This window comes from Eulemur rufifrons, chromosome 1 (assembly GCF_041146395.1).
Source record: "Eulemur rufifrons isolate Redbay chromosome 1, OSU_ERuf_1, whole genome shotgun sequence".
NCBI lineage: Eukaryota > Metazoa > Chordata > Mammalia > Primates > Lemuridae > Eulemur > Eulemur rufifrons.
In genome coordinates, this window is record NC_090983.1 from 91,565,532 (window position 1) to 91,578,271 (window position 12,740).

Consider the following 12,740-nt stretch of genomic DNA (forward strand, 5'->3'; position numbering starts at 1 on the left):
AACTAGAAAAAGAAGAGAAAACTAATCCCAAAGCCAGTAGAAGAAAGAAAATAACTAAGGTCAGAGAAGAACTAAATGAAATTGAAAACAAATAAAATATAGAATATTTAATGAAACAAAGTTGGTTCTTTGAAAAGATAAACAAAACTCATAGAATTCTCACTAGATTAATCAGAAATAGAAAAGAAATGCCCCAAATAATCTCAATCAGAAATGAAAAATGAGATACAATAATTGATAGCACAGAAATACAAGATATCATCTGTGAATACTATAAAAAATCTCTATGTACATAAACCCAGAAATGTGAGGAAATAACAAATTCCTGGAAACACACAACCTCCCAAGGCTCAATTAGGAATAAATAGAACTCCTAAACAAACCAATAATAAGCAATGAAATTGAAGCAGCAAAAAACTATTCCAACAAAGAAAAGTCCTGGACCAGATAGTTTCACAGCTGAATTTTATCAGACTTACACTGAAGAATTGGTATCCGTACTACAGAAATTATTCCATAACATCAAGAAGGAAAGAATCCTCCCCAACTCATTCCATGAAGCCAGTATCACCTTGATACCAAAGCCAGGAGAGGACACAACAACAACAACAAAAAAGAAAACTATAGACCAATATCCCTTACAAATATAGATGCCAAAATCGTCAATGAAATACTAGCAAACCAAATTCAGCAGCACATCAAAAAAATACACCACAACCAAGTGGGCTTCATCCCATGGATGCAAACATGGGTCAACATACATAAATCCATAGATGTGATTCACCATGTAAACAGAAGCAAAAACAAAGATCATATGATCATCTCAATAGATGCAGAAAAAATATTTGAAAAAATTCAGCACCATTTTATGATGAAAACTCTTAACAAGATAGACTTAGATGGAATATACCTCAAAATTATAAAAGCCATATAGGACAAACCCACAGCCAATATCATTCTGAATGGGGAAAAGTTGAAAACATTCTCACTTAGAACTGGAACTAAACAAGGTTGCTCACTGTCACACTTTTATTCAACATAGTGCTGGAAGTCCTGGCCAGAGGAATCAGGAAAGATAAAGAAACCAAGGGTATCCAAATGGGGAAGAAAGAGGTCAAAATATTGCTCTTTGCTGATAATACAATAATGTACCTAGAAAACCCCAAAGATTCTGCCATCAGCCTCCTAGGATTGATAAATAAATTCAGCAAATTCTCAGATTACAAAATCAATGTACACAAATCAGTAGCATTTCTATATAACAACAATAGTTAGGCTGAGAATCAAATCAGAGACTCAATATATTTCACAATAGCTACAAAAAAAAATTAAAATACCTAGAAATATATTTAACCAAGGAGGTGAAAGAACTTTATAAGGCAAACTATGAATCACTGAAGAAGGAAATCCCTGAGGATGTAAATAAATGGAAAAATATATTATGCTCATGGATTGGCAGAATCAATATTGTTAAAATGTCTATACTACCCCAAGTGATTTACAGATTCAATGCAATCCCATGAAAATACCAACATCATTTTTTGCAGATCTAGAAAAAATAATTCTGTGCCTTGTATGGAACCAGAAGCCAGCCTGAATAGCCAAAGTAACCTTAAGTAAAAAGAACAAATGAAGAGTCATTATTTTACCAGACTTCAAGCTATACTACAAGGCTATAGTAATCAAAAGAGCTTGGTACTGGAACAAAGTTAGAGACATAGACCAATGGGTCAGAACACAGAATCCAGATATAAAACAATCCTCATATTGTCATCTAACCTTTGACAAAGCAGACAACAATATACACTGGGGAAAAGAATCCCTATTCTATAAATGGTGCTGGGAAAAATGGATAGTGAGATGTAGAACATTGAAACAGGATCCTTGCCTCTCACCACTCATGAAAATTAATTCACAATGAATAACACACTTAAACCTAAGGTATGAAACTAAAAGAATTCTAGAAGAAAATGTTGGAAAAACTTTTCTAAATATAAGCCTAGACAAAGAATTTATGAGGAAGACCCAAAAGCAATCACAGCAGCAACAAAAATTGATAAATGGAACTTGATTAAATTAAAAGGCTTCTGCACAGCCAAGGAAACAATCAGCACAGCAAATAGACGACCTACAGAATGGGAGCAAATATTTGCATACTATACATCTGATAAAGGGCTAATAACCAGGATCAAAGAATTCAAGCAAATCAGAAAGAAAATATAAAACAGCCCCATTAAAAAAATGGGCAAAAGATATGAATAAAAGCTTTTGAAAAGAAGAGAAACTAACGGCCAATAAGCATATGAAAAAATGCTCCACTTCACTAATTATCTCAGAAAAACAAACCAAAACTAGCAATGAGATATAATCTAACTCCAGTGAGAATGGCTTTTAACAAAAAGTCCCCCCAAAAAACAGATATTGGCATGGATGTGGGGAAAAATGAATACTTATACACTGTTGGTGCACTGCAAACTAGTAACAACCTCTATGGAAAACTGTATGAAAACTCCTCAAAGAACTAAAAGTAAATCTACTATTTGATCTAGCAATCCCTCTATTGGGTATGTATCCAAAGGAAAAAAAAAAGACGTTTTATCAAAAAGTCACCTGCATTTGAATGTTTATTGTAGCACAATTCACAACTGCAAATATGTGGAATCAACCCAGGTGCCCATCAGTACATGAGTGGATTAATAAAATATGGTACATATATCATGGAGTACTATTCAGCCATAAAAAATGATGGATTAATACTCTTTGTAACAACCTGGATAGATCTGGAGACTATTCTCCTAAGTGAAGTATTGCAAGAATGGAAAAACAAACACCACGTGTACTCACTATTAAATTGGAACTAATTGATCCACACTGATGTGCACACATGGAAGTAAAACTCAATGTAAATCAAGCAGATGGGAGTAGGGAGAAGTGGATGGGTGAAGTCATACCTAACTTGTATGATGTACACTATTTGGGCGATGGGCACATTTACAACTTTGACTTAAACTGTACAAAAGTAATTCATGTAACCAAAATATTTGTACCCCTGTGATACTCTGAAATAAAATAAAATAAAATAAAAATTTATTAAGAAAAATGACACAGTAGATTTCTGCTCTCAAAAGGATGTGATGAATTTAAGGAAGCATTTCTTGCAGTGGAAAATTGTAAGATCAAAGAAAGAAGTAGAACCATGGAGGGATGCATCTTCAGTGGATGTGGAATGAGTATAGTTGGAGCATGGAACTCTGAGGGGCCACAGCAGAAATTTGGTTTCAAAAATAGGTTCTGGCCATCTGATTGGAGGCCAAAAAAGGCATGGTGGGTCTGTGAACTGGCTGAGAAATGGAAACAGAGCGAGAGGCTGATATTTTTCACCATGACAATTCAAGTCAGGATTCTGATCACTAGACCCAGATATTTTATTTTAATACAGGTCAAATTATATTTCAGTAAGCTACTCAGCTATTTTATTGCTAGGGACATTGTGATTAGGTCGCCATTGCTGAAGATTTCTGAGGGTCAAAGCATTCTGAGTACCCACCTTGTCTCTGGAAATTGAGGCCTGCTACTTGAACTCTGCTGCTTTGAGATCAATTTTGTTTCCCACTGAGATGAGCAAACCCATCTCATAGCAGCATATCCCACAGTCACAGCTGGTGTACAAAGGATAGCCACCTCGGGGCCTTCCAGGGAAACCTGTGTTCTCCTCACTAATGTCTCGCTGCACAAGCTATGCGTTAAATCATAAATCTGCTAAATACACTCATATGAATAACTTCAGCACAGACATTGTTTTATATTCTTCTTCCTTTAGTTACCTTTGACTCCTTTACACATAAATTTCCTAATCTTACGTTGATACAAATTGGAAAACTCTAGCAATCCTTTTGGCATGTATTAGTAAATGACTTCTTTCTTAGTTGGATTTTGAACTTTTTCTCTAGATCCATGCTAAAATATGACCTAGTTATGGAAGTGTCAACTGAGAGGAAGATAGCGTGTCCTCAGTAAAATGAGAATCCCTTGAAGGCAACTGCCAATGGAAGTTTGCTATAGAGACCTCAAGCTTGGGATGGTTCATACCTTCACATACAGAAAGATAGAATGCTTCCACTTGCAAAAAAAATGATCACAGTGACTTGAGGATTGAGGAGCCTCAGCTTCATTCATTCCTGGTCTCAAGATCCTCCTTCTTTCTAATCCATGCTCTACTTTTTATCTTGAGAGATGTTGAAAAGATACAGATCAACTTACTATGTAATTGTGCAGCCTATGCAATTAAATTTGTGTTGCATTTTCTTTTTTGTTTGTTTGTTTGTTTGTTTATTTCAGCATATTATGGGGATACAAATGTTTAGGTAACATACATTGCCTTTGCCCCACCCAGGTCAGAGCTTCAGCACGTCTATCCCCCAGATGATGCACACTGCACCAATTAGGTGTGTATATACCCATCCCTTCCTCCCTGACATCTGCCCAACAACTGATGAATGTTATTACTATATGTGCACTTAAGTGTTGGTCAGTTAAGTCAGTTAATGCCAATTTGATGGTGAGTACACGTAGTGCTTGTTTTTCCATTCTTGGGATACTTCACTTAGTAAAATGGGCTCCAGCTCTATTCAGGATAATACAAGAGGTGCTAAATCACCATTGTTTTTTGTGGCTGAGTAGTACTCCATGGTATACATATATCACATTTTATTAATCCACTCATGGATTATTAATGGGCACTTGGGTTGTTTCCGCATCTTTGCAATTGTGAATTGTGCTGCTATAAATATTCTAGTGCAGATGTCTTTTTTACAGAATGTCTTTTTTTCCTTTGGGTAGATGCCCAGTAATGGGATTGCTGGATCAAATGGTAGTTCTACTTGTAGGTCTTTGAGGTATCTCCATATTACTTTCCACAGAGGTTGCTGGATGTGGAGAGATAGGAAAAGTCATACACTGCTGGTGGTACACTGCAAACTAGTACAACCTCTGTATCGTATTTTCTTGAGGCTGATCCTGTAGCTGTAAGAAATAAGAGATTATTTAGGGACAATCTAGAAGCTCTTTGATTCCCTGTGTCTTAATATAAAATTTTTTTTTTTTTTTTTTTTTTTTTTTGAGACAGAGTCTCACTCTGTTGCCCAGGCTAGAGTGAGTGCCGTGGCGTCAGCCTAGCTCACAGCAACCTCAAACTCCTGAGCTCAAGCGATCCTCCTGTCTCAGCCTCCCGAGTAGCTGGGACTATAGGCATGCGCCACCATGCCCGGCTAATTTTTTCTATATATATTTTTAGCTGTCCATATAATTTCTTTCTATTTTTGGTAGAGATGGGGTCTCGCTCTTGCTCAGGCTGGTCTCGAACTCCTGAGCTCAAACAATCCGCCCACCTCGGCCTCCCAGAGTGCTAGGATTACAGGCGTGAGCCACCGCACCCGGCCAATATAAAATTTTTAAAGCCTAAGTTTGTCATTTTCTTTTTGTAAGTGTTCCAATGCATTCAGTTGTAGCCATCCCACCTTACAGATCTTAATGGTCATTATTACCATAATAATGGTCAAATGTAGCAGCCACTTGTCCTCTGAGGCCCTGACTTCTGGCGGGCACTTCATTATCATTAACCATATTTCTGATTTAGATTAATTTGTTTAATTGTGATGCTACTGCATTCCATGGATTAGTACAATCCGATCACCTGATAAAACTGTAGAATGGCCTAAGAAAGACTTAGTTACAATGTCAGTGGGAAAACAAAAAGGATGCAAGCCCATTTCAAAAAAATCAACATGTTATGTGTGAATCAAAAACCAATATGTAGCATTTATTCTCCTAGAGTCAAAACAGATGGGTCAAGAAATCAAATGGCGAATGTGGACGTGCATCCTTTTACTATTACACCATCCAATTTAGGATTGTTTCCTGTTCCCAGAACATTAAGCTCTGTTGACTTGGAGGCCTTGGTTCTCAAGGAAGGAAGGCTACCAGCAAGAGACACAGCAATTCCACTGAATTAGAAACTGAGATGGCCACTTGGCCATTTTGCCACATCGTGACACAATATACAGACAAAGTGGGCTGGGATGACTGATCCAGATTTCTGTTGCACAGGGGGACAGAAACTCGGATGATTCTCTGAGTTACCACTTAATGCTTTCATATCCTATTGTAAAAGTGAATTAAAAACTACAGTAACAACAACAACCGCAACAAAAGGCAAAACTACTAAGGAGTCATTCACTTCAGTAATGAAGATTTAGATCTCCTTATGAAGAAAAGACCCTAACCATCTGAAATACTGAGGTCAAAGAAAACATGAAATGGGATTAGTGAATGAAAGACATTATAAACATCAACAATGGCCTCATGAACAGTTACAGAAACAGAAACTACAGAAGCAATGCATATATTTATGTGTATTAAACCATTTCTTCTTCCCTTTCTCCTTACCGTTAATGTTTTATATAAAAATTATGGTTATTGTTAACATAAAATTTAGTTTTTAAGTAGTGAAATATTTATATGAGACTGTGGCTAACTTCCAAAAATGAATACAAATGTTGAAACTTTGTATCTTCTCATTTTAGGGAGAGGTTTAGAGCAGCTTTGTTTATAAGAAAGAAGTTGCATCTTGTTAGAAACAGAAAGTCATTTTTTGTTGTCACATGGGAGTCTACATATGTGTAGAAAAGTCTGGATGGATGCCAAGTATCCATTCAGCCGAAGACGTGGCATGTACATGTGCCAGCTTGTTTCAAACTCACCTTTCTGTCCTTGGCTTTGTGAGGCTGGAGGTGAGACTTTGTAAACTTCGTTTCTGCTTTGTCTTCTGGGATCTGTTAGACTTTGTTACTAAGGGCTTTTAAGGTTGACTGGAGGGCTGAAGGAGGGAGAAAAAGGTTGCACAGGCTCCCCATTCCCATCAATCTCACTGCAACTATCATTTTTCACTCTGACCCTGGGTAGCAGCACTGAGTTCCTATTTGCAGTTTTCTCCATACTCTAATCCAGTCTTATAATGGCGTAGAGATCCCAGCACTTGCCAGCTGGCACCCCCTCTCCAGGGTCTAGACCTCGGTTCTACAGGGCCCCTTTTCCAAGATCCAAACCACCATGGTTGCTTCCTGTAGTTACTTTCTGTGTGATACCTCCATGTCCCCTTTGAGCATTTTTAGTTATCTAATAATTGGATAACAAGTTTTATTAAATCATCTCTGTTAAACTAACTGGTGGCATTTCTTTCCTAACTGGATACTAAATGGATACAATAAGGAGTTTTCATGGTAAGAAGTGATTTTAAATTTTAATCCTGTCCATTGAAACTGGGCTATAGTATTAACTCAGAGATTTCATGAATGAGACTGACTAATGGCCCAATATCACCATTTTAAGCAACTTTACTGCCCTTTGTTATTGGGCAATTCACTTAACCTTTAGCGAATGTATTTGTGGTTGCTCATTAGTTGGTGAGGTTAGAACAATTAACAGTCAAAGGATTACAGATGATGAACACTTGGTTTCAAATCCAGACTACCTGGGTTTGACCTTGTACCTCCTCCAATTACCAGTTCTGTAACTTTGGGTTAGTAACTTGACCTCTCCATGCCTTGTATGTAAGATGAGGGTGATCATTATATCTGACTTATGGGGTTGTAGTGATATTTAGATGAAGTTAATTATAAAAAACACTTAGAGATGTACCTGGCATATAAGAAGTTCTCCGTACATTTTGCTGTTTCTAGTATCATTTGCAGTATGACTCTGAATCTGGAAATTCACAATATTCTACTGCTAACACGTATCAAGCGAGGTTGTGTGCATTTCTCATCACAGTTTGAATGAGTTCATCTAACCTCTTAGCTGCAATCTGGCAAATCATCTTTCCTCATTGAACCAAATCCACATGTGCTAAAGATAAGGTATGTGCTGTGAGCCTTAATTAGTGTCAGCAGTTCATCCCCAGTCTGTGGGAAAGGCAGTTCTTTCATTCAGGGGACATGAACTCACCGTTTTGATTTCTTTTGCATATGAAGCATTAGTAAATCAGCAGGGAAAACATATGAAATACAAGAAGTCATTTAATTTTTCTAAGTAATACATCTGGATTTGTGACACGAAGCTCATAACATGACCCTGCTCTATTGCTGTCAAACTACTTATCAAAAACTAAGTCTGGACTGGCCAACAAATCTGGGATCAGCGGACAAGGGCAAAAGTGTGGTCCAAGGTGTGAATTTTTCTAATGCCACCAGCCAGGGCAGGCTTCTGGGACGTCCTGAAAGGAGATATTCTCCAGGGTTGTCCCAACAACATCTCTCTCCTCTGCTTCTCCACTCTACGTAACTAACCCGCCTCTCTCATTTCCGCATCTCATCTCCCAAGGCTCGAGAAAGAATGTAAGCAGGTATGTTTTCTCTCTTAGAAGATTGTACTCAAAACCTGATTTCTTGCTGATCACTCTGATTTATTGAACACCTCTCAGTGACCTCACTGTGAACGTTCTTACCATGAACTTTAGATTTTTGGAAATGCAAACTCAAACAAAAATGAGATACCATTTTTCAACCATCAGATAAGAAAAATTAAATGGATTGATAATAGCCAGAGTTGATAAGCATGTAGGAAAATGGGGTCTCTCGTGCATTGTTGATAAGTATGTAGATTGTAGATCAGCACCAATTTTCAGAAGGTTATATGGCAATTAGCAAAAGCATTAAAATGTTCACAAACCTTTATTCAACATTTGCACTTTTAAAAATTTACTGTACTTAACAGCAACAACGAAATAAAAGAGAACCAGTACTTAAGAAAGTTAACTGCAAGAACATTTGTTTCAGAACTTTTTATGGTGGCAAAAAAAGAAGTAAATCTGATTTTCCGTAAATAAGTAGTATGCAAATAAATTCCAGACATGAAGATCTTGCAGTATCTTCAAAATAAGGGCTCCTGAGAGGGATATGAAAGTTAAATGAAGAAAGCGAGCTGAAAGAGAGTGTCTATCGCATGACACAATTTTATTTAAGGTGGGAAAGAAGAAAGTAGCTGCTTATGCTTTTTCCTGTGTATGCGTGCGTGTGTGTGTGTGTGTGTGTGTGTGTGTACATATAACGTTAGAAGCACAAAAAAGGCTATGTTCATGTGTATGTTTAGGGGTTAGGGTGGGGCTTAGATGGGTAGGATTGTTAGAGTGACTATCAATTTTTTTCTTCATATATCTCTGTAGGGTTAAGATTTATTATAGCAGCCATGCTTTTTATTGGCAAATTTTAAATCCAACAACAAAAAATGAATAATTTATCATAAAATGTAAGAGAAATCAAGCTAAGAATTTCTTAAATGTTCACATCTAATCAGGAGATAAGTGGGATTTGAACCCAGGGTGATATGATTCAAAAGCCATCTTAGTTGTTTACGTATACTTCCTCCGGCCTTGAAAAATACACATTTCAAGAGAACAGGTGGAATCAGTATTTTTTGGCTGGGAAAGTATTCTCGATTCCTTTGGAAATCAAATCCCACAGGAAGCCATTTGTTTCATGTGGGGTTCACCATACCCATTGGTAAGAAAATATGCAGAGCACACTAAGCCCAGAGCAGGTCTCTTTCTGCAACATTTATCACAATTAGCCACTGCCAGCAGTGTCCAAGAATACTGAAATAACGCAGTGGCATATTTTGGAGCAGGTACAGAAAAACATTGCCCAGCATTGAGAAGTGAAAAAGAAAAGGTACTGCTTTAGGACACTTCTGTTCATTTTTCAAGATCTTTCTTTGGGGCAAAGAAGGAATGTAGGTTTGTAAGATGGCTCAGTAGGCTAGGCTGTGAGCTGAGGTATGTGCATCTAAACACACATCCTTCAACCTTCTGCGCGTGGCACTGAAAAGGAATGATAACCGGTAAAGTCCTGTTTATCCGGTGGTTTGTTTATTAATGCAAATGCTGTCCTGTGGGGAAAGAGGAGCCCATGCGGAATTCATAAGCAGCCTTAGAAGCTGATGAGAAAAGCAATAAGCCTCCGTGAAAAGTCCTGCATAGTAACATATCCCCAGGGACCTCATCTTAGGAGCATTACTATGCAATGTGAATTAAATCCTCTGCACAGAGCAGGCGCCTGGTGCTTCAGAGTTGATTACCATCATCCCTGGAGGCTGAGGCTTTCTGCATCATCAACCTGGCATCACAGGATCAACCTCTGTGAACCACGCGGCCTTACTGAGCTTGATACCAGCAGAAGTTGGCATGCCTTTGGGTGAAGGGAATGTTAGAGCACCAAGGTATTCCGTAGTCACGAAAGTCAGGGCCTAAATCATGGCTACATTGATTTGTACAGTCCAGAGAGCACATAAGGGTGGGAGGACATGAAAAAAGGGAGTTGTCACATAAATGATTTTAAAACTATGGTGACTAAATATCAAAGCACTAAATCAAAGGCAGGAGGCATCCATAATGAAGTGTTCATGGAGCCAGAGTCCAGAAATGCAGGGAGGATCATGCAATCCATTGTGGAAACTGCTGTACTGTGCACTCACAATAAGAAAGTGAAAGAAGCAAAACAAATCCATCAGGACAGAAGTCCCTCCAGCCCCAATCTAAAATGGAAAGGGATAGGATCTCGGTTCCTCTGTACCTTTAATAAAGCCAATTCACTTCCTTTTGAATTATCATTTTATAAATTCATGTAGTTACGGGATCAAAAGAAGCCTGAGAAAGAAGAAAAGTCCTGGCACACAAAAATAAGATTTTGCAGCTTACTTTTTCCTAGTATAATGTAGAAATGGTTCCTATTGTTAGACAGGAAATGAAATTGCTACAGACATTATAAAGCATAGAAAAATATCAAGCCCAGCTAAATATCTGGCACACTCAATGACAATTTTTAAAAAAATGTCTTTCTCTTGTCTTTAGGATGAAAATCTAAATGTCAATGAACAAGTGTTACTGTCAGGAGTTGAATAATCAAGCAACTTTTAGCCCAATGTCAAATATTATCTCTATCCACAGCACTGTGTAATTAGATATAATTTTCATAAAGAAGTTTTCTTCTTTCAAAAACTCCTGCCCTTAAAATAATACATTCTCATCTCTCATATCTTGTTTCCATTTTGTTTTGATTTGATTGTAAGTTTCTCATCCAACCTTTCTGGTAGGGACAATAGCCAGTACATCTCCTCTTCTCTTCCTTTCCCTCTCCTTTTTTTTCTTTTATTTCTTTCTTTTGTGTGTGTACATGTGTGTAGTGGGGGTGGAGAGAGAGACATTTATCCCAAGCCACACAAATGAATAATGAAGAAAGTGAAAATAGAAGCCAAATTTCTGGAGTCCTAGTTTGGTGTTTTTCTAAGCAGTTCACAGTACATTCTGAGTCCCCTTCCTCCCTCGCTGATTGCTCCTGGAGTGACCAGATGGGGGGTGTTGGATGTTTAAATGGACACCCAGTGGCAAAGAATCCACACAGGCACAGGCACAGGCACACAATGCAGAAAAGAAACCACACCATAAAGGCCCATTGGTGAACTGGAGTTTGAGCAATAAAAGGAAACACATCCTATAGCAGGTTTTCTCTGGAACATTCATCTTGCAGCCCACTGAGACAATTCGGAGGAAGCTGCTTTTCAGGATGGACCAGAAGCAACCCAGGGAAAGAGGCTCAAAGTTTTCATAGGATAGCAGGTCACACAAAACTCTTTGCTGTCCCTCTCTGCTTCTGTTGCAATTTGATCAGCAGGATGAACTATCTGTGAGTTCAAAGAACACTTTCTCCATCCTCGGGGATTCAAACCTAGCCATGGGCAGGTCTCATAACACTGAAGAGGCCCTTCAAGCTAGCTGCTTCAGTGCAGAGCTGCAAACAGAAAGGCTAATGGGCGCGGGCACATGGCACAGACGCTCATTACACACACTTGCCAGAAGGCTGACAGTTGTTTCTAAAATTCTCTTTATCTCACGGTTAAAACTCCTAGGGTAGAAATGGGGGGAAAAAATCTTTCAAATTGTTATTGCCTTTGTATAAGTGGATTCCAAGCTTTTCAAGTAAAGTATTTCTTTTTAAAATAAATTTTAAGAGTGCATGCATAGTGACCAAATAACTACATAAATCAATATAATTTTTAAATAAAGTTTAAAAAATTAATCACAAGAACATCTACAACACATTTAATAAACTGTATAATATTGGTGTGAGATATCCCATGCATTCAGAGTACAGAAAATGCTCAGGTCTGTTTTAATTGAAAAGAATGAAAAAGAAAAGCGTATGTAGTGGATGAAATTTTGAACTTTTCATCATTATTTTTCCTTCCTGTATTCCTTAGCCCACTAGTCCCTGCTGCCACAGGGTGCTGGTCATCTGCGGGAGGGGTTGTTGGCAGGAGTTGATGTAGAATGAAGACTGTTGTCAATTTCTTGGGTTCTAGGTTTTATTGTTTGAACTTTCCAGTGTGGAAATGTTCAACTACTTACAAAAGCAGAGCATGCAAAAATGATCCTCCTGCAGACATCACCCAGATTCAGCAACCAGATACGCTTGCCAACAATCTTGGGTCTCTCTCATCTGACACTTTGTTGTCTAACTATTTTAAAGCAAATCCCAGACATGCATTTCTTCTGGAAATAGTTTTACATGGTATTTTTATTGTGTGGATTTGTTCCTCAGTTGTTCATATAAATACAATGTCATTATCACATCTAACCAAATTAACAATAATCTCATGTTATTTTCTAGTACTCAATCTATAACCAACTTTGC